Genomic DNA, 20,099 nt, shown 5'->3' with positions numbered 1-20,099 from the left:
AGCATTTATATGGCATATTTTTTCTGGCCTCTGTGCTTCAGTGGCTGCGACAAAAAAATGACTATTTTTAGCATTTATATGGCATATTTTTTCTGGCCTCTGTGCTTCAGTGGCTGCGACAAAAAAAAAAGACTATTTTCAGCATTTATATGGCATATTTTTTCTGGCCTCTGTGCTTCAGTGGCTGCGACAGAAAAAAAAGACTATTTTCAGCATTTATATGGCATATTTTTTCTGGCCTCTGTGCTTCAGTGGCTGCGACAAAAAAAAAATTCATATTTTCAGCATTTATATGGCATATTTTTTCTGGCCTCTGTGCTTCAGTGGCTGCGACAAAAAAAATGACTATTTTTAGCATTTATATGGCATATTTTTTCTGGCCTCTGTGCTTCAGTGGCTGCGACAAAAAAAATGACTATTTTTAGCATTTATATGGCATATTTTTTCTGGCCTCTGTGCTTCAGTGGCTGCGACCAAAAAAAATTCATATTTTCAGCATTTATATGGCATATTTTTTCTGGCCTCTGTGCTTCAGTGGCTGCGACAAAAAAAATGACTATTTTTAGCATTTATATGGCATATTTTTTCTGGCCTCTGTGCTTCAGTGGCTGCGACCAAAAAAAATGACTATTTTCAGCATTTATATGGCATATTTTTTCTGGCCTCTGTGCTTCAGTGGCTGCGACAAAATTTTTTTTATATTTTTAGCATTCATATGGCATATTTTTTCTGGCCTCTGTGCTTCAGTGGCTGCGACAAAAAAAATTATATTTTTAGCATTCATATGGCATATTTTTTCTGGCCTCTGTGATTCAGTGGCTGCGACAAAAAAAAATTATATTTTTAGCATTCATATGGCATATTTTTCCTGGCCTCTGTGCTTCAGTGACTGCGACAAAAAAAACATAATTTTTCAGGAAAGTACACATGCCTAATTTTTCAGGGTTCTGCAACAGTGGCAAAATCGCATCTTTTATGGTCACCGCAGGTGATCAATAAAGTAGACCAAAACTGGGCCCACACTGCAGAATCAGTGTTTTTTGGTTCACTTCACTGTACATTGAATTACCTTTGCCTGACCGTGCACGTGCGCACAAGCACGGTGACTGCTAAACACACCACTACAGAAATATTGCCACCAACAGGACGAACATCCTGGTGGTGACAAGCAACTAGTAATTAAAAACTATTATTTGCTCACTTGACGGTATCATTCATGAAAGCTCTTTGCGTTTTTTTTGCGTTGCAGTAAGCGCCGCGTTTTGTCTTTGCGTGTGAACAGGCTGTAACCTTTACACGACTTGATTGGCATGTAGACGCCGGACGTTTTAAAGCAGTTTATTACACAAGTTTAGAAATGTAGTGTGATTTCTGCCCTTTACAGCACAAAACGCAGTGCTGTGTCAACAATGTATTTTTTAGATACATTTTTGCCCTTGATCCCCCTCTGGCATGCCACTGTCCAGGTCGTTGCACCCTTTAAACAACTTTAAAATCATTTTTCTGGCCAGAAATGTCTTTTCTAGCTTTTAAAATTCGCCTTCCCATTGAAGTCTATGGGGTTCGCGACGTTCGCTACATCCCTAACAGAGATGGTGGAAACAATGAAAAGGGATGATGGATTATGATAGAGGGGAGAGCAACAGGGACAGGGGGAAGAGTAGCAGATCTAGAGTGGAGAGGGATGGGGATAGTTAGTGGGAAGGCAAATGAAGTGGCATCTGTCTGTGAATTCTTCACTGACATCATTAGCAAAGGTAGAATCCCATATCCCAAGTTTTCTTTTAAAAAAATGTATTTATACATAATATATTCCCTCCTCTCTTAGCCTTCTAGCTGCAGCTTGTTCATCTATGCCTACAACATATTCTATTATATTTCTATTTTAAAGGATATGGGATAAAAGGTGTAGTAATTCGCTCAAATGGCAGAAGTAGCAAAAGACAGTAGGGGACACATTTACTAAGGGTCGAATATCGAGGGTGAAATCGCTCGATTCGAAGGATTTTAATCCATCGATCGAAGGATTTTCCTTCGATCAAGATAATCTTAGAAAACCTATGGGGAAGGTCCCCATAGGCTAACATTGATGATCGGTAGGTTTAATGTGCCGAAGTAGGTAGTCAAAGTTTTTTTTTAAAAAAAACAGTACTTCAACAATCGAATGGTCGAATAGTCAAAAGATTTTTTAACATTTTTTACGGCCGAATACCGAACCAAATCCAAACCCATATTTGCATATGCAAATTAGAGGTGGGAAGGGGAAAACATTTTTTACTTCCTTGTTTTGTGACAAAAAGTCACGTGATTTCCCTCCCCACCCCTAATTTACATATGCAAATTAGGGTTCGGATTCGGTTCGGCCAGGCAGAAGGATTCGGCCGAATCCGAATCCTGCTGAAAAAGGCCGAATTCTGGTCGAATCCCGAACCCCATCCTGGATTAGGTGCATCCCTAGGGCCAATATTAGGACTAAGCTATCCTGGGACATTGTTAAAACATATACTTGCAATTATGTTTTTTCTTTGCTCTTCCAAAAAAAGCCCTGCACATACCATTTCTCCACTTCCTACTTTATGTCCCAGCCTGTATGAACACAGACCCTGTTATCCTCCACATATGCCCCAAACAATAAGGCCACTTTCAGACATTCCATTATTCATCAACATTTCTACTAATTTCTACTGATTTATTCAAATCTAGATATTCTCAAACTGCTCTCTGGCATCTTTCCTCAGACAAAGCAGTGGAAAAGAGCTAATTTGCACATGCTAGGTGTTATATCAACTTCAAAGGAACTCTAACCATACACTCATGATCCACAGATTGGAATTGGACATCACCTGGACACTAATGGGGTGAATGTACTTTTTGTACTTATACTGCTCATGTCTAGGTGGTGTGAGCTGAACATGAGAGCAGTCAATGGGGCAAATTCACTAAGCAGCGAAAATGCGCTAGCGACGGCTTTGCCACACTTCGCGCGTTTCACCAGGCGAAGTTTCGCCAGGGTGCTGCTAATTCACTGAAATCCGAAGTTGCGCTCAGGGAGGCGAACGGTTGCGAAGTTGCGCTAGCGTTAATTCGCCAAGCAAAGCCAAGTTACACTAGCGATGCCTAATTTGCATACGGCTCCAAGTTAAAGTACAATGGACAGATATGTAGCAGCAAATACATTACACTACGAAAGGCTGAGAAAGCTTCAAAAAATAAAATAGAGTTGTTATTTTGCCCTATACATGTGCCCACTGTAAAGTTTATGTGCCATATGTTAGGAAATGTAGGGGGAAGGAGGGTACCCCCCAAAAAAAGATCTTTTTCAGCCTATCACCCTTTAAAAAGGAAAAGACGCCAGCGTTTTTTGGGATGCTATCTACTCTATTGCACTTCGCCTGGTCTGAGGTGGCGAAGGAAAGTCTGGTGCAAGAGGTAAAGTTCAGAAAAATACGCAAGTTAGTGAATTAGCGTAGTTACGTCGTCCCTTCACCATAGCGCAACTTCGCCTGGCGGAAGGGTGTGAAGTAGCGCTAGAGTAGGTCCACTACATTAGCGAATTGGCGAAGTTACGAAATGTCGTCACGCTGGCGAATTTGCGCCAGTTTTAGTCACTTCGCCATTTAGTGAATCTGCCCCAAAGTAGACCGGTCCATGTAGAAAAAAAACAGCAATGCTGTAAAAACTCCAGGTTGATTTTTTGCCATTCTGTGACAGTGGATGGGAATGAAATAATTCTCTGTGCAATGGTATTGCCTAAATGACTTAATTCAGTGTATTGCTGAATGTAGGTTGACTATAATCAACCACTGAGAGATAACCTACCATGCTAGGGAAAGTAGTGCAGACATTCTATTAGAAGAATGCATATGTCTCACATGCTCCAGTTTCACCAATGCATACCCTTTCTGTGTGCCATAGCCAATAACAACTGAAAAGTTTGGTAGTGAGTACACAGGTTATTGCACGTTCACAGACAGTATTGTAAAACTTTATACTGATATGGGGAAATAAAATCATGCACCTTTCCTAAACAATTGTCAGTAAACTTGTATTGTTCATACTTCAATACCGATACGAAAAAGGAGACAACACTGTGCGACACTTGCACAAATTAAGGCGAAGAACAGTCTGAAGTGTCTGACTCAAGCACAGAATCCTTTAAAGTCCCAATTAAAGAGATAGAGATTAAAAGGCTCATTAATCAGGCCCAGCTTAATAAATGATCATGTCCCGAGGGTCTACGTGCCAAGGACTATAAATTTTCCAAGCAGCGTGTACTTCTACAAATGATCAGTATCTTCATAAATGGCGTCACCTTTTAAGGTCTGAAAAAGAAAAAAAGATCCAACACTGGAAATATTTATATTAATCCCTAGATCAGAACATTTACATTTTTTTTTGTTTATTTCTTAAATTCAGAAAATTGTAACGCTCATTTACAACTGCAGCTCAGTGTGTGCATAGTGCTGTGTTTAGACACACGTTTCTGTTTTTTCCTGACGCTGTTTTCTTTTCCCAAAATTCCAGCGTCATTGTGGTAGCATGCCAAGTTGCGATCATTTCGATTGCACACAATGCGACAAAAGCATGTTTTGGCAAATGTTTATTGTTGTCATCTGAGCCCAAGTTGTGGCTAACATTTTTGGGAGGGGAGGTGTCTCTCCTGGCACCAATGTGCTCAATGTTAATGATGATATAAGTGTGTGATTCACTTGGTGCAAATCTATAGTGGCTATTGATGTGACCCGCTGTGGGAACCCATGTTCAGGGTGGCAGCAATGACAGGGTCCAGGGTTGTAATGGTCTTGCAGGACAACACAGAAAAACATTTTGGCCCTCTTACCCAAGCCTGTTCTCAATGGACTCTGAAACCCTTCCCTGCCTCCTCTCCCTCAATCACAGCGATAGAGGAAGAAGGTAAAAAATATGTTTTGCGGGGGGGGGGGTGTTCAGGGGACTTGTCACGTCGGGGAGGATGTCTGATGGACGTTGGAAGGGGGCTTGCAGTGCCTTTGAGGGGGCCCTTAAGGCCGCATCCTGGTGGCCCCAAGACACCCTAGTCTGTGGCTGCAGAGTTCCTAACATTCCATGTTTCCTACCATTACACTTGCACAGGCAAGGTGCACACATAGGCAGAGCAAGTTCAGGACAACAAGCAAGTTTGGACGCAAGTGCCTTTATAAATGTCATCAAAATACAATGAAACCTTGATTTTAAGCACCCTGATTTTAAGGTTTTTTTCCCTCTATGAATGCAATTAGTCTGCCCCTTATACAGTCCTGCACCAATCACTTATTGCTTAAGGTTGTGTATGTGACTGACAGAGAGGCCTTGCACATGCCCCCCATAGTGTAACATTAACACTGCAATGCTTAACCCTTGTTATTAACACAGTTAATATTGTATCTCAAAGTAAAATGGACTCCTGTGCTTATATCCTTTTAGTACTTGAAGAAAAAGTTACTTTAACACATTTCCCTGATTTTACATTTCCCCGAATTTTACATCATTTTTTCCTAAAAAAAACGTAAAATGGGGGTTCTACTGTACGCACAAAATTTGCGTCCCTTCTAGTGCACCACTCACCTGTCCAGTTGTAAATGATTGAATGCTGAGATGTAAAGAAGCTGAACACTTGTTCCATCTTTACAATTCAGTGCTGTATACTGTACATACTATTTTTTTCTAGGAAGCCAGCTCTGATCTTAGATTGGAGAAAAGTTTAAATGCCATATAACTGTATTTTTTTTTTCTTCTTTCTACATGTACCCTTTCCATTGTATTTGGGCCACGTTCTGTATAGCATTTATAAAGCCGTGCAAAGAAGTGGCCGAGACATAAACTTTTAGGATTCCCAGCAGTTTGATCTATTTTACGATTTAACAAAACTTTCCTGACTGCCAGGAACATTTTCTTGACAGTCAGAGCAGCTTTTAACAAATTGCCACATTTATCAAATCTGATACCTGTGTATCATTGAGCCGGAATGTATTTGATTGCTTTGAGCCGTTGAACACACATGGGATGGCAGTGCCCTGCAGAATTGATCTCTAACACCCCTTGAATTATTTGCTCTCAAATGTAAATCACATGGGAGGGGGGAAGTAAGGGTTCGGACAATTATTTTTCTGCACTAAAACAAACCAGTCCATCATGGGAAATAAAATGTGAAATAGTAATGCTTGTATATCAGCTCTGCACTTTTACTACTAATTAGTGATGGTCGAATTTATTCGCCAGGTGCGAATTTGCGGCGAATTAGCGTGATTCGTCGCCAGCGAATTAAATTGCGAAACGCCCGCGAAAAAACGGATGCCAGCGTCAAAAAACGGGCGCCAGCGTCAAAGAACGGGCGCCGGCATCAAAAACGAGATGCCGGCGCTGTTTCGCGAATTTTTCGGCGAAGCGAAACGGCACAAATTCGCCCATCACTACTACTAATCGTAGTTTTACTCAGGTCTAGAAGAACTACAGTGGTCTCTTCCATTGGGCATATACTTTTGCCGTATATTCTAGTTTAAATGCACCTTCAGAGATTTTACATAGGAATTTGTGGCAGAGGGGAAATACTGTGTATACTGAATATTTGTTTGATTGCCTGTTTCCCTTTATTTCAAGCAGATTATTTAGCAAATGAATGCTGTTGCTAAGACTTGGTTTTAAGCCCATGGCAAACTGCCATACGTGATCGCATCACTTTTGAGAGAACCACAGCAATTAACCCCCCTATTAGCTTAAATGGGAAACACAATGCACATGGCGGACATTTGTACCTGTAGGTGTGTTGCTTGGAAATACAGAAGTCAGCAATACTAACGCAGCTCATCCTCATCACAGTTCTGCTGAAGAGGGAAAAACATCTGGGTGCTTTAGGCCTAAATGTAAGGGATTGTTGGTTGTTTAGACTTTGGGCCACATTATTTTTTTAATGCTGATTGACTTAAACAACTTTTGTGCCTTCACCCAATCCAAGAATGAGCTAAAGCTAAAGACAGAGGCCATGGATCAGTGTGCATTCACCAGGTTGACCATTATGCACACCCAAGAAGGCAACAGAAGTAAAGCAGACTCCCATGGGGACAACTAAAATCACTGCAAGCTCTGCAGTTCTCTATGTGAAAGGGGCTTAAGTAAGTTCTGGCCTTCATCAGAGATGAGGTTTGGGAGGCAACTCTTTGGGACAGACCAGTGTAATGGTTCCCCTTAAGGCTTTCTTAAGGCCAAGTAAAGTAAATACTATAACTGATGTTGTAGAGATGGGAGTCACCTGATTCCTAAAATTCACATAGCTTTGCCTCTGTAATTTAAAGAAATTCAGTTCAGAAAAGGTTGACAGGCCACAGAAACACCCAACAGAGCTCTGTTTTTCTCCATTAAGACATATTGATATTAAATTAATGGAAGACTGCCAAGTCTGTGCAAAAAACTGCATGCTTAGGAAAGAAGTACTTAGTGAAGAAAACAAAAATGCAAGTTTATTGGGCTCTGTGTGGATACAAGTTAAATTGTAGTTAGACAGTTTATTGATTATCCGTTAAGTGTTCCTTTAAATTAGTCTAATTCTGCACTTAACATTTGTAAATGAGCCCTATAGTGTTGATATTTTGACACCCATTCTAGGAAAAATATTTTAATTTGAAAAACCTGTAATTGGGTTAATAGGGCTTTTAGGGGGCCTGCTCCTGACTATGTATAATCTAAGTCTCTTCTGACCACTAGTAGGGGCTATGTCTAGACAAGGGATAAAAAAATGTCAGAACATAGTGGAGCTAATAGTAAACAAACTGCTATTAAAAGCAGTAACTTCCTACTGCTTCTCCCATCAAGATCTTACTACTCAGTGTAGTCCTAGATTATAAAATCAGTTAATTGCTTTTGTGATTATCAATTTGTACATTTGTACCACAGTTGTTTTTGCATAAATTTAGCTGCAGTCAGTTGTGAGTAAAGCCCAGGAGACTTGTATTAAAAACACATTTTGCACTTCCCTAAAGTTGGGCTCAGTTCCACACAGCCCTTTCTGCTTTCCGTTCTGAATTGAGAACAGTTGCACCTATTGACACAGAGGAACAGTGTCGGACTGGCCCACCGGGATACCAGGAAAACTCCCGTTGGGCCCAAGTGTCAGTGGGCCCTCATGCTGCAAAATATTTCCTATTTATATTAAAGACACAAATGTGTTATTTGGGCAAACTTCAAAGACTGACTATAGAGAGTATCTACAACCCACTATGCAAGGTTTAAGGGAAGGAGGACTCAGTATGAACCCGTCAAGCTAAAAACAGATCATTCATTCCATCTTACTGTAATTTGACTATTTTTTATTATCCCAGTGGGGGTCATTTACTAAGTGCAGTGCAAAAAAGTAGGCAATATCAACCTTGGTTTTTTTCAATTTGTGACCGGCGCTGTAGATTCCCACAGGTCTGGCAGAGTGCAGAGATCTGTTTTTGCCCAGTGGATACATTGCTCCCCCCGTGGATTGGAGGACAGACCAAGATGTCATTGCTGAGCACATTTTTTGGTCACTATAAAGTTTTTTTAGCTGATTTCTATCACTTTCTACTCAGGGCTGCATCATAAGACTATCCAAAGGCTGCCCTGAGTCTATTTCTCTATACTTCCTACCTGTAGGCGTCTACTTGCCTTGATCTATAACTTATGAGTTCTGACTTTGACTGAACTCTATCTGCCTTGACCGGTACCTGTTATGATCTTGCTGCCTAGTTTCAATCTTATTGTTAATTCTCTTAGATTACACTTGTTTTTTTGCACTTTGCACCCTGGCCTGCACATAACAAAAGAGCCCTTCTGAAAAGTCTCCATGGAACTGTTTGAGAAAGTTATCATAATGAATTCCTGCAGTATAATGTATTTATGTGTATAATAATTAGAATACTCACTGAATAGAAGTGGCTTTTTCTAGGGAAAAAAGCAGCGGATTTATCAGTACAGTCTGTAGGAAACATCTACATCGATTGCTAATCAACCGCACAGTATGAAGCATTTGCATTTGGCCTGTTTTTAATTAGTGCACTGGTGACTGAATTGTTTATACAGTTCTGCACTATGAAGCAGTCAAAGCCAAATGATTGGTTAGAGGATTTACTTTGCTAGTGGTGTTTTACCAACTGACACTTTCCTTTCAGTACGCTAGCCCAGAGCATGGCAGTACCACAGGTACATTTGATTTTCAGTTAATTTAAGATGCAACTGGATAACTTATTGAACGTTTTTATTCAAGTCATGCTTCTCCATAATGAAATACAACTACCTATGTTTATTTGGGATATATGATTGAATTAATTTTAGCATTGTGAGAAATGTATTGTGTATTTACTGTATAATGTACCCCCCACAGGTTATTGTAAAGATGTGAGAAGACACAAATGTGTTATTTGGGCAAACTTCAAAGACTGACTATAGAGAGTATCTACAACCCACTATGCAATGTTTAAGGGAAAGAGGACTCAGTATGAACCTGTCAAGCAAAAAAAAAAAAGATCATTCATTCCATCTTACTGTAATTTGACTATTTTTTATTATTCCAGTGGGGGTCATTTACTAAGTGCAGTGCAAAAAAGTAGGAAATATCAACCTTGGTTTTTTTCAATTTGTGACCAGCGCTGTAGATAGAAAAATTCCCACAGGTCTGGGGTCAAAAGCAAAGTGCAGAGATCTGTGTTTGCCCAGTGGATACATTGCTGCCCTTAATTTTCACATCATTTAGATGTGCAAGTTGGAGTGCAGGTAATCACAGGCTCAATGGCATCCACTGAAGAAAAGGCTGCCTTGGGCCTTCTGGTGCAGAACTATGCACCTAGCGCCGGGATACTGATTTGATGAAAGAGTGCAGCCAGACCCCAGAGTGCAATATACAGTAATGTAAATGACCCCATATGTGCAATACACAGTTTGGTTAATTGATTAAATAAGAATGTACCAAGAAGAATTCACATGAACTAAAAAAAAAAATATTTTCATCTCAATGAATTTGCCCTATAAGCCAAGTTTTTATGCAGATGAAAATATCCAAGTGTTGCCCGTGAATATGAACATTAAGAAGAAGAAGGCATTCAAAACAAAAAGACATTTGGTGGTATACTGTGCATACTAGGACAAAGTGGTGTATTCCTGTGAATGTTACCTGACTGACTGTGTTATAACATTTACTAAGGATACTTTGCTTAATTTAGCAGGTGGTGGGCTGCCATATTTTCCCCTCTTTCCCTCTGCCTGCCAAATTAAGGGTGTGTGGTTAATTAATTAAATCATTCGCAGGCTTTGTGTTTAGATTTGTAACTGCACCAGAGCTAAATGTCAGAGGCTGCAAAGCGAGTGATATATGTGCTGCTCGTGAATATAAATAAGCATTAAAGGGTTGGTTCATCTTTAACTTAACTTTTAGTATGCTATAGCATGGCCAGTTCTAAGTAACTTTTCAACTGGTCTTCATTGTTTATTTCTAAAATGGATAAAATGGAGTCTATGGGAGACGGACTTTCAGTAATTTGCAGCTTTCTGGATAATGGGTTTTTGGATAATAGACCCCATACCTGTATTAAGAAAGTTTCTTATTTCAGTAAGATTAAGTTTATATTAAACTGACATTTTAACAATAGTTCCCATTTAAAGGTAAACCACCCCTTTGAGGGGAACTGCAAACCTGAGGGAGGATAGAATACTCACTGAGCAGACATTGGTATTAGCCAGGGGGTGGAGATGGAGTAAGGGAGGTAAAAAAGACAGGCAGATTAGTTACAAGGAGAAGTAAAGGGCAAAGTCTTTAGCTAGTTCAACGAAACAGTTTTGAGTTTTAGAATTTTAATTTGATGGCAAATACAGCTTGTAACTTTGAGCTTTATTAGATGTGTAACCCAGACCCTTCTGACAGTGTTAGACTCCAAGTGTGGCGCTTAATTGATGGTAAGGGACAAACCTGAGCCACTCCACAGTGGTATTGGGAGAGGCTAAGTGCCTGGTACTTATTAGCACAGTGCCTCCACCTAGTGGGATCCAGGAATGCACTTACTGGTGGCCCCACTAGGAAAACAGTAATAATTCACACACTGTAGTCGGTAAACTAAATAATTATTTATCTAGACATAAATGGCCAACTAATTCAAATAGCACTCCTAACCAGGTGGTAATTTGCAAAACAAAAATGATAAAAAAAAACTTTAACCATAAAATAAACCCAAAGTACTGGTTTATTATCACAGAGAAAAAGGAAGCAATTTTTAAAAAATTGGATAAATGCAGTTAATGGAAATAGGCTCTTAGCTTTCTGGATAACGGGTTTCTGAACAATGGATCCCATACCTGTACCTGATTTCCCATGATTCCTGAAAGTACCACTAAAACTTTAATTAAAGGTAAACACTTCCCAGTCCATTTAGACACTTAACAAAGATTTCAGACAAGCCTGTGACGGATCCAAGAAATCAGCCTTAACAAACCTGTGCTGTTTCCTTTAGCTTACATTAATCACGTTAATTAACTTCAAGTTAATAGGAAATATAAAAAGAACACTTACCATCATCAAAGGGTGGAACGTATCAAAACATAAGCTAGAAATACTGCTAATAAATAACTTGTCAGGACAATTTATGGTTTAATCAAGTCAAATAGAGCTGTCCATTCTGTAATTAATCACACTTCATCTTATATTTGTAATGTCTTTGATAACACTAACTATTTGATATATGCCTATTTTATAGCCATATAAAATAAAGTATAAGTTAAAAAGACTAGAAAAGCAAACTGAGGTGGCAGTAATAATAATGTTTTGTTCACATGTAAAAAAGTGAAGGCCTAGATAAAGTGACCCTCGTTTTATCTGATCAGAAATACTGGACCGATTTTTTAAAGTTTAAAAGAAAATGCTAGTATATTTGTGGACTGTATAAGAGGTAAATAACACGGCAACTTGTGTCTGAATTTTATAAAGTTTATAAATTAGCCCTATAAAGGGTATAGGATCCATTATCTGGAAACCCGATATCCAGAAAGCTCTGATTATAGATTGATCGTCTCATATAGACTCAATTTTAATCCACATTTTTTAAATTGATTTCCTTTTTCTCTGTAATAATAAAACAGTACCTTGTACTTGATCCAAACAATGATATAATTAATTCTTATTGGAAGCAAAGCCAGCCTATCAGGTTTATTTAATGGTTACATGATTTTCTAGTAGACTTAAGGTATGAAGATCCAAATTACGGCAAGCTCCATTATTCAGAAACCCCCAGGTCTCGAGCATTCTGAATACCAGGTCCCATACCTGTATAATATTTTATACAAAAGCAATATGTATGTTTACTTGCATTTCACTTAATACGTTGCTTGCCAACAACAGATTCTATATTATCTGCAGGGGAGATCATAAAATCTACATTTCAGAATTTTGTTTAATGAATTGGAAAAGTGACAACAAGCAGTTCCCAGAGTGGCCGCTGGTATATAAAAGGTTAGAGGACATCAGATATTCAGTATATAATTGGACTAAGAAAAAAAAGAAAAAGAATGACCCAATAAAGCTGTAGCTTCCCAAAGGTCATTGATAAAGCTCGTACATATCGAGCAAGACAAGCATCAGACGCACTCTCTTTTAGCTTCGTTTAGGCGTGGTAATGAAAATGGGGGACTGAACACCTCCTCAGTCTGCAGGAGAATCTTGGGTGGAAGGAGATTTGATTCAGAATAGACAGGTTACATGGGCATATTTCTTAGGGCTGTAGGCAGTTTTTGCTACTCTTTTTTTTACTACTCCTACTTAAAGTGAGGTTTATGCAATACCCGAACCCTCAACAGCTCATGCACATGCTACCATTTTCTTGGGTGAGCCCCTCTCCTAACCAGTGATTTTAGTCTTTATTTACTGATTCTGGGCTGAGTTTTTTTCTTTTAATTTACTAATAAATGTTATTTTTTAATGAGAACATAAAAGATTGACAGTCAGTGTTAATGAGAAGGCACAGCTTTACTGGGTCATTCTTTTCCTTCTTGTTCTTTGTAGCAATTTCTCTTGACTAGGGATAAGTGAATTTGTCCCGTTTTGTTTCGCCAAAAATCGGCCGCGGCAAAATGACTCCGACGCCCATTAAAGTCTATGGGCGGCAAAAAAATTTTGTTGTGCGGCAAATTTTTTTGACGCACGTCATACAAGTCTATGGGTGTCATTTTTCCTGCGAAACAAGGTGAAAAAATTCGCCCATCCCTACTCTTGACCTATCTATCTTTAATTATAATTAGACTGATACTTAACAACTTAACAAACTTAATAGCCATAGCTAGTCACATAAGGTTTTACATATATAAACATGGATGAGCACAAACTTAACTTGTTTAGCAACTTGCCCGGGTGCTGGTAAATAATGTAAATAAAATAACGTAGTACCACACTCAACGGGAATTCTTGTGAAAAAAAAAATCAGACATTTCGAACACCAACTTGCTTTTTTTCTCAAGGATAACAAAGTTATCTTTATATCATATATATATATATATATATATATATATATATATATATATATATATATATATATATATATATATATAGTGGATAATGCACCCCCTACTGTAATTTATAAAGATATTAGAAGTCACCGAGGAGTTACGTGACCATATAAAAGCACGAGGCCGCAGGCCGAGTGCTTTTATTCAGGTCACGTAACTCCGAGGTGACTTCCAATATCTTTATAACTTTCGGTAGGGGGTGCATTATTCATTATAATCTACAGTGTTTCTATGTGCAGCGTTTCAAGGAGTTCTCTGCCTCTGCTCTATATTGGTCTACCCAATGCCACACTTTGTTTCCCTTGTGGTTTTTCATTTTAATATTGTGTCTCCCTGTAGCCCATTTGTAACCGCTGAGGTATTTTTGCGTGATTCTTCTCCTGTGATCTAAGTTTCTGACCATGCCATGTCGCACTCTTATTGCTGTAGGTTAAAGGGGTTGTTCACCTTTAAATTAGTATGATGTAGAGAGTGATATTTTGAGACAATTTGCAATTGGTTTTAATTTTTCATTATTTGTGGTTTTTGTTATTTAGCTTTTTATTCAGCAACTCGTTAGTGCGCAGTTTTAGCAATCTGGTTGCTAGGGTCCAAATTCCCCTAGCAACCAGGCACTGATTTGAATAAGAGACAGAAATATGAATAGGAGAGGCCTGAATACAAAGATGAGTAGTAACTTAAGTAACAATAACAATAAATCTATAGCTTAATAGAGAATTTGTTTTTTAGATGGGGTCAGTGACCCCCCCATTTAAAAGCTGGAAGGAGTCAGAGGAAAAAGGAAAATAATATAAAAACTTTAAAGAATAAATAATGAAGATCAATTGAAAACGTGCTTAGAATTAGTAATTCTATAAAATACTAAAAGTTAATTTTAAGGTGAACCACCCCTTTAGTAAGTGACAGAAGGGTAAATGCATGAATGGTCAAAGATGCAGGGGGGAGGCCAACAGCAGAGATGAACAGAGAGTGGGAGAGGGAGAGAGAGGAGATTGATGACACACAAGACTGGAGAGGAACCTGGGGGGAGGGAAAACTGAAGTTTGATACCTGGAAGGTTCGGAGCAGCAGCAGAACAAGAAGTAAGAGTGACAGGGTGTGGGGGGAGGGGCATAGGGAAAAACATGAGATGTGCTCACCAATGGCATGTTTATTTTGACAGTAAATTAACTACGTCTATTATGATGACTAGTTAACAGTTAAATACTGCAGTTTCCATGACTCTTCTTGGTTTACTTCTGATGGAAAAGAAAACATTTCTAACCTGGTTTCGTTTTACACCTTTGCCAACATCTGCATTTTGTTTTAAATCCATTATTTCCTCTACAACAAACTAATACAAACGGCCAACACGCATCTGTTTTTTGGTGATAATACCAAACCAAGGTGTAATTGGAACAGAATCCTTCATCTAACGACACAGGGATCTGACACAAATGCAGATTAGCTCATAATTTGTGTGCTTCTACGGCATGATAGCGTGGTTGCAGAAGGAGCGGTGAGTGGAACAGCGAGTGACAGGCAGACGGAGCGCAGAAGGATCAGGAGCAAGAGTGACAGGGTGTGGGAGGGGCAGAGTGGCTGACGGAAAGAGAAGGGGGAGCGGAACAGAGAAACAGACGCAGCGAGAGTAGACATGGAGGGGGAACACTGAGGGAGCAAGCAGCAGAGGGTGGGAGACAAAAGGAGAAGCTAGAGGTAAGGAAAGGCAGCAAGACCTTAATAGGAGGCGCAAGATATCTCACAGACTCGCAGGGTGAAGGCGGAAGTGGGGAAGTGAGGCACACAGGCAGGAGGAAATACTGTAGGGCGAATGCGTCATTGACTACTGGTGACACGTTAAGTTATAAACGGCGCGTTCTGGCGTCAGAACGCGCCGTTTATAAGGATATAATTTACAGTCTGGTCCCATAGGGAAATGACCAGACTGTAGATTATATATATATATATATATATATATATATATATATATATATAACTATAGTAAAATGAGCAGCACCTTTATTCTTAATTATGAGCTTTACCCCAAGACTTGCTCAGGATGAGACCAATATTCCTCAGGGGTGAGCTCTCCCAATTGTGTGGAGGCAGGGTGTTGTACAACGCTATGTAGCAGGGGGGGGGGGGCGGTGTGGGGCAGGTCTGGATCATGACATCTGCTTCCTCTATAAACCCCACCCCAGTCGCTGTCCTACCTGACAGCTGGCAGGAAGCTGAGGATGTGAGGCGTTGGCGGGTGGGGCTTGGTAGGGGTGGATGTGCTCAACAAGCCCCTCCAAAAACAATTTTGCAGGGGCCCTGCTACATCAATGATTATATCCCTCTATAATTTATTTAAATCACTAATCATTGCTTTACAGCCTGGAGGAAAAATGTATCATTTTGCTTCATTTGTAATTCACTTTCTTGCATTGAAAAACCATCAGGCTGCTCTGTTGTAATAAAAACAACCAAGATATTTCAGATTAATGACTCTGTTTCAGGTAAGAATGAGATAGTAAGCACAAATACACCAGGAAATATAAAGATACAGACATATTTTGTTTTGATACTATAGTCCTCTAACTTTTACTAGTTTTTTTTTCTCCTGAAAGCCTCAGTAGAAAAGACAGCTAACTTTAGCTCATATGGCTTCCATATTAATACTCTGCTTGCTCATTTACATGCAACATGGCCACCTTATGTCAAAATACACCTTCGGGTTATTAGTACCATCATTCCGTTTCTATTTTTCAGTTTACTGCAATAACAAATGCTGCCACGAATAGCCTTAAGGACTTCGGGGAAGGCTTAGAGAAAAATGGCAGTGCACATTTTAATATATTGCGCCTCAGGGGCTTGTTTGGAGCACATACGATACATAAGCCTTTGTCACTGTCTGCAGATGCCCCCTTTTAAGTGATAAAATAATAAGCAAATTGCAGAAAGTGAAACTCTGAACACACAATGCATACCGTCTAAACTTTTCTGTTTTCCACAGGGAAAGTTCAAAATCAGCAATGTCTGCGATCAGCACTTTTACACTGGCATATTTCCTACTAGCATTCTGCCATAAAACATGTTCCTCACTATATGCTGAGAAATTCTAGTTAAAAGATAAAAGACTGCAGTCTATTTCTCTACATTTCCAGCATTTTTCAATCTTCAATTACCGTATTTTTTATTCCCATGCAGCCGTTAATACATCTTAAACAACTTGAGATATTTCTGACAGGACAAATCTTATAGTTTCTTAATAACATGCCGAAAGACCTATAGAAACAGATGCTATCCTCTATTAAATATCACAAGGCTATTTTTATATATATTTATCTTAGGACGACGAGCTTGGATATATTCATATCATAAACATTATTTAATGTGCCAAGATTAAATGCATTTAAATAATTAGGTTTGATAAAGAGATTGGAGATTCAAATCTTTGCATATTTTCAATAGGATTTAGGTTACCACACAATATGATCCAGCTCATTTGGTATGATTATTGGGGCATTAATTGTTATAATGTCATGGGGAAGTTGGTCCCCTCAATTGATAAGACTTCAAGATTTGAGAATAATAACAAACTCTGTCTTTGACATGACTACTCATCAGGTGTGGATTTTTAGATTCAGTACACTTTATTATTAGCATCAAATGGAAACTAATAGACCTTGATCATTTTCACAAATGCTTTATTTGCCATCAGCAACTTACCTTGTTCATATCTCTTTATCCTGAAAGAACACTTGATGGCATACATTGCCTTCTCTTATTCAGGAGATTGACTTCCTCCTTTATTCTTGCAATTTTTTTTGTATATTTTTACCCAGAAATTTTGACTCACTAGTGGCATGAGACAAGGTTGACCGCAGTCTTCCTTATTTAATTTATTTGTGTACAGCATGGAGGATAATAATAAATGATGCAGTTGATATTTTGCTTTTCACATTTCTACCATCAAGGTCTTCATCAGGGGCAAAAAAAATCAAACAATCAATCAAACCTGACTTTTCTTTGATTTGTTTGATTTTTTCGCCCCTGATGAAGACCTTAATGGTCGAAATGCGTAGGACCTATGCTTTTGGGCCATTTTTGTTTTTTGATGTAATAAATAATTTTTTCATTAACTTTAAAAGTTGTTCTAAGTGCTAAGTTCATACCCAAATTCGACCATACGAAAATCGAAGTACTGTCTCTTTAAAAAACTTCGACTTCGACACTTCACCACCTTAAACCTGATGCATTGCTGTTTAGCCTATGGGGGACCTCCTAGACCCTCTCTGAGTATTTGGTTAAGTTTTTAGAAGACAAAGGTTTTTTTTGTACGATCCTTCGAATCGTTTGGTTCGAAGGATTAAATCGTTTGAACGAACGATTTTTACTTCGCTCAAAAACTATCAAAGTATCAAATTCGATGGTCGAATTTCGAAGGTTTTTAACTTTGAAATTCGAACCTTAGGGGCCGATTCACTAACTTTGAGTGAAGGATTCGAAGTAAAAAAACTTAGAATTTTGAAGTGTTTTTTGGGCTACTTCAACCATCGAATGGGCTACTACGACCTTCGACTATGACTACGACTTCGAATCGAAGGATTCTAACTTAAAATCGTTCGACTATTCGACCATTCGATAGTCTAAGTACTGTCTCTTTAAGAAAAAACTTCAACCCCCTAGTTCACCATCTAAAAGCTACCGAACTCAATGTTAGCCTATGGGGAAGGTCCCCATAGGCTTTCCTAAGTTTTTTTGATCGAAGGATATTCCTTCGATCGTTGGATTTAAATCCTTCAAATCGATTGTATCGTTCGATCGAAGGAATAATCCTTTGATCGTTCAATCGCACTATTTGCGCTAAAATCCTTCGAATTCGATATTCGAAGTCGAAGGATTTTAATTCCCAGTCGAATATCGAGGGTTAATTAACCCTTGATATTCGACCCTTTGTGAATCGGCCCCTTAGTAAATGTGTCCCCAACTGTAATAGGAAGAAGTATGGAAGCAAAAGACAGAACTGTGTCTGTTAATTGGCTCATGCGACCTAACATGAATGGTTTGTTTGGTATGTTTGTGTGCACAGTGAATCCTACGATCATTAGTTTTTAAAATGGCAATTTTCTATTTATGATTACCCAATGGCACATACTACTAAAAATGTATATTATTATAAAAATGGGTTATTTACATGAAGCAGGGTTTTACATATGAGCTGCAATATCTTTTTATAGAGAGAACATTGTTTGGGGGGTATAGTTTGCCTTTAACATGAACATTTAACATTCTCACAGGAATGGCACAACATTACAGTAAGCATCAGCCCCATAGACTTATTTTAATCTGCAATTTTGGGGGAAGGTGCTTACCACTTGCTTTTAGCTCCCTGATCTCAGAAAAAACAAAGGCACCCACTCTACGCATACTTTTAGACTTACAAATACTCAATCCTTAAAAAGGTTTTAGTAGACCCTTCTTGCCCAAGCTGTGAATTTTAAATTCTTCATTGCCAGTGCTTAAACTGTCAAGCCATTAACTAAACCCCCATTTCATTTTTCTTCAGAAAGGGACCGCCGGCACTGAGCTATTTGGTGCACGCACAGTTGGAGCCATTCTGGTATTCATGCCAACTTCACATGTGCACAAGATGCAGACGATGCTGTCCATGAGCTCTGCTGCGTTACTCTGCATGGATAAATCAGCGTGACATTCAGGGGCATTTTTTGCAGCAATGGACTATGAGGGTAGGAAGCGTGGGGGGCAATGGATGGGGATTTTCTCTTTAGAGGGGCTTTAGTTCTTCATTGGACATACAGTGGGATTATGTGGGGGTTGTCTTCTTTTTCAACATATGCAAGACATTTACCATAATTGCTAGCCTAAGCAAATAAAATGGTGCACTGGATAAAACATTATTTTCATTTTTCACTGTCCCTGAAGTTAGTTCTGCCTTGTTCCAAAATCAGCACCCATATCTTCTTAAAGGGGACCTGTCACCCTAAGAAATAATTCCAAATCTGATTTTATAATGTTAGTCAAGCAAAATAAACTTCACTTACACTTTATAAATTATTTCTTTTAGGGGCCGATTCATCAAGGGTCGAATATCGAGGGTTAATTAACCCTCGATATTCGACTAGGAACTAAAATCCTTTGACTTCGAATATCGAAGTCGAAGGATTTAGCGCAGAAAATTCGATCGAAGGATTATTCCTTCGAGCGAACGATTAAATCCTTCGAATCTAACCCAAATCCTTCGAAATTCCACCCACCTGATGCCCGTTCCCATGCACTGGCTACAGAATTAGATGGCGAGGTGGGATGGTCAATAAAGGGAGTTCAGTCATATGTATGAAATGCAGAATGGAAAATGTGGGAGTAATTATCTGCCCCGTCTCTATTCCTAAGGCATATTGAAGGGATAGGCTATATATGATTGACAACTGAGATTATAAAAGGAATGGATATTTTAATTGAAAAAAATGGGGTTCCTTTGAAAAGGATTTTTTTTTTAACAGGTTTCCTTTTTATTGAGTTTCAAAAATTCAGGGATGCAGAAAGCAAAAAGGGGGGGGGAGGGGAAATAGTCAAAGAAATAGATGGTACAA

The sequence above is a fragment of the Xenopus laevis genome, chromosome 1L, assembly GCF_017654675.1.
Source record: "Xenopus laevis strain J_2021 chromosome 1L, Xenopus_laevis_v10.1, whole genome shotgun sequence".
In the NCBI taxonomy this organism is placed as follows: Eukaryota; Metazoa; Chordata; class Amphibia; order Anura; family Pipidae; genus Xenopus; species Xenopus laevis.
Note: the sequence above shows the minus strand (reverse complement) of the source record.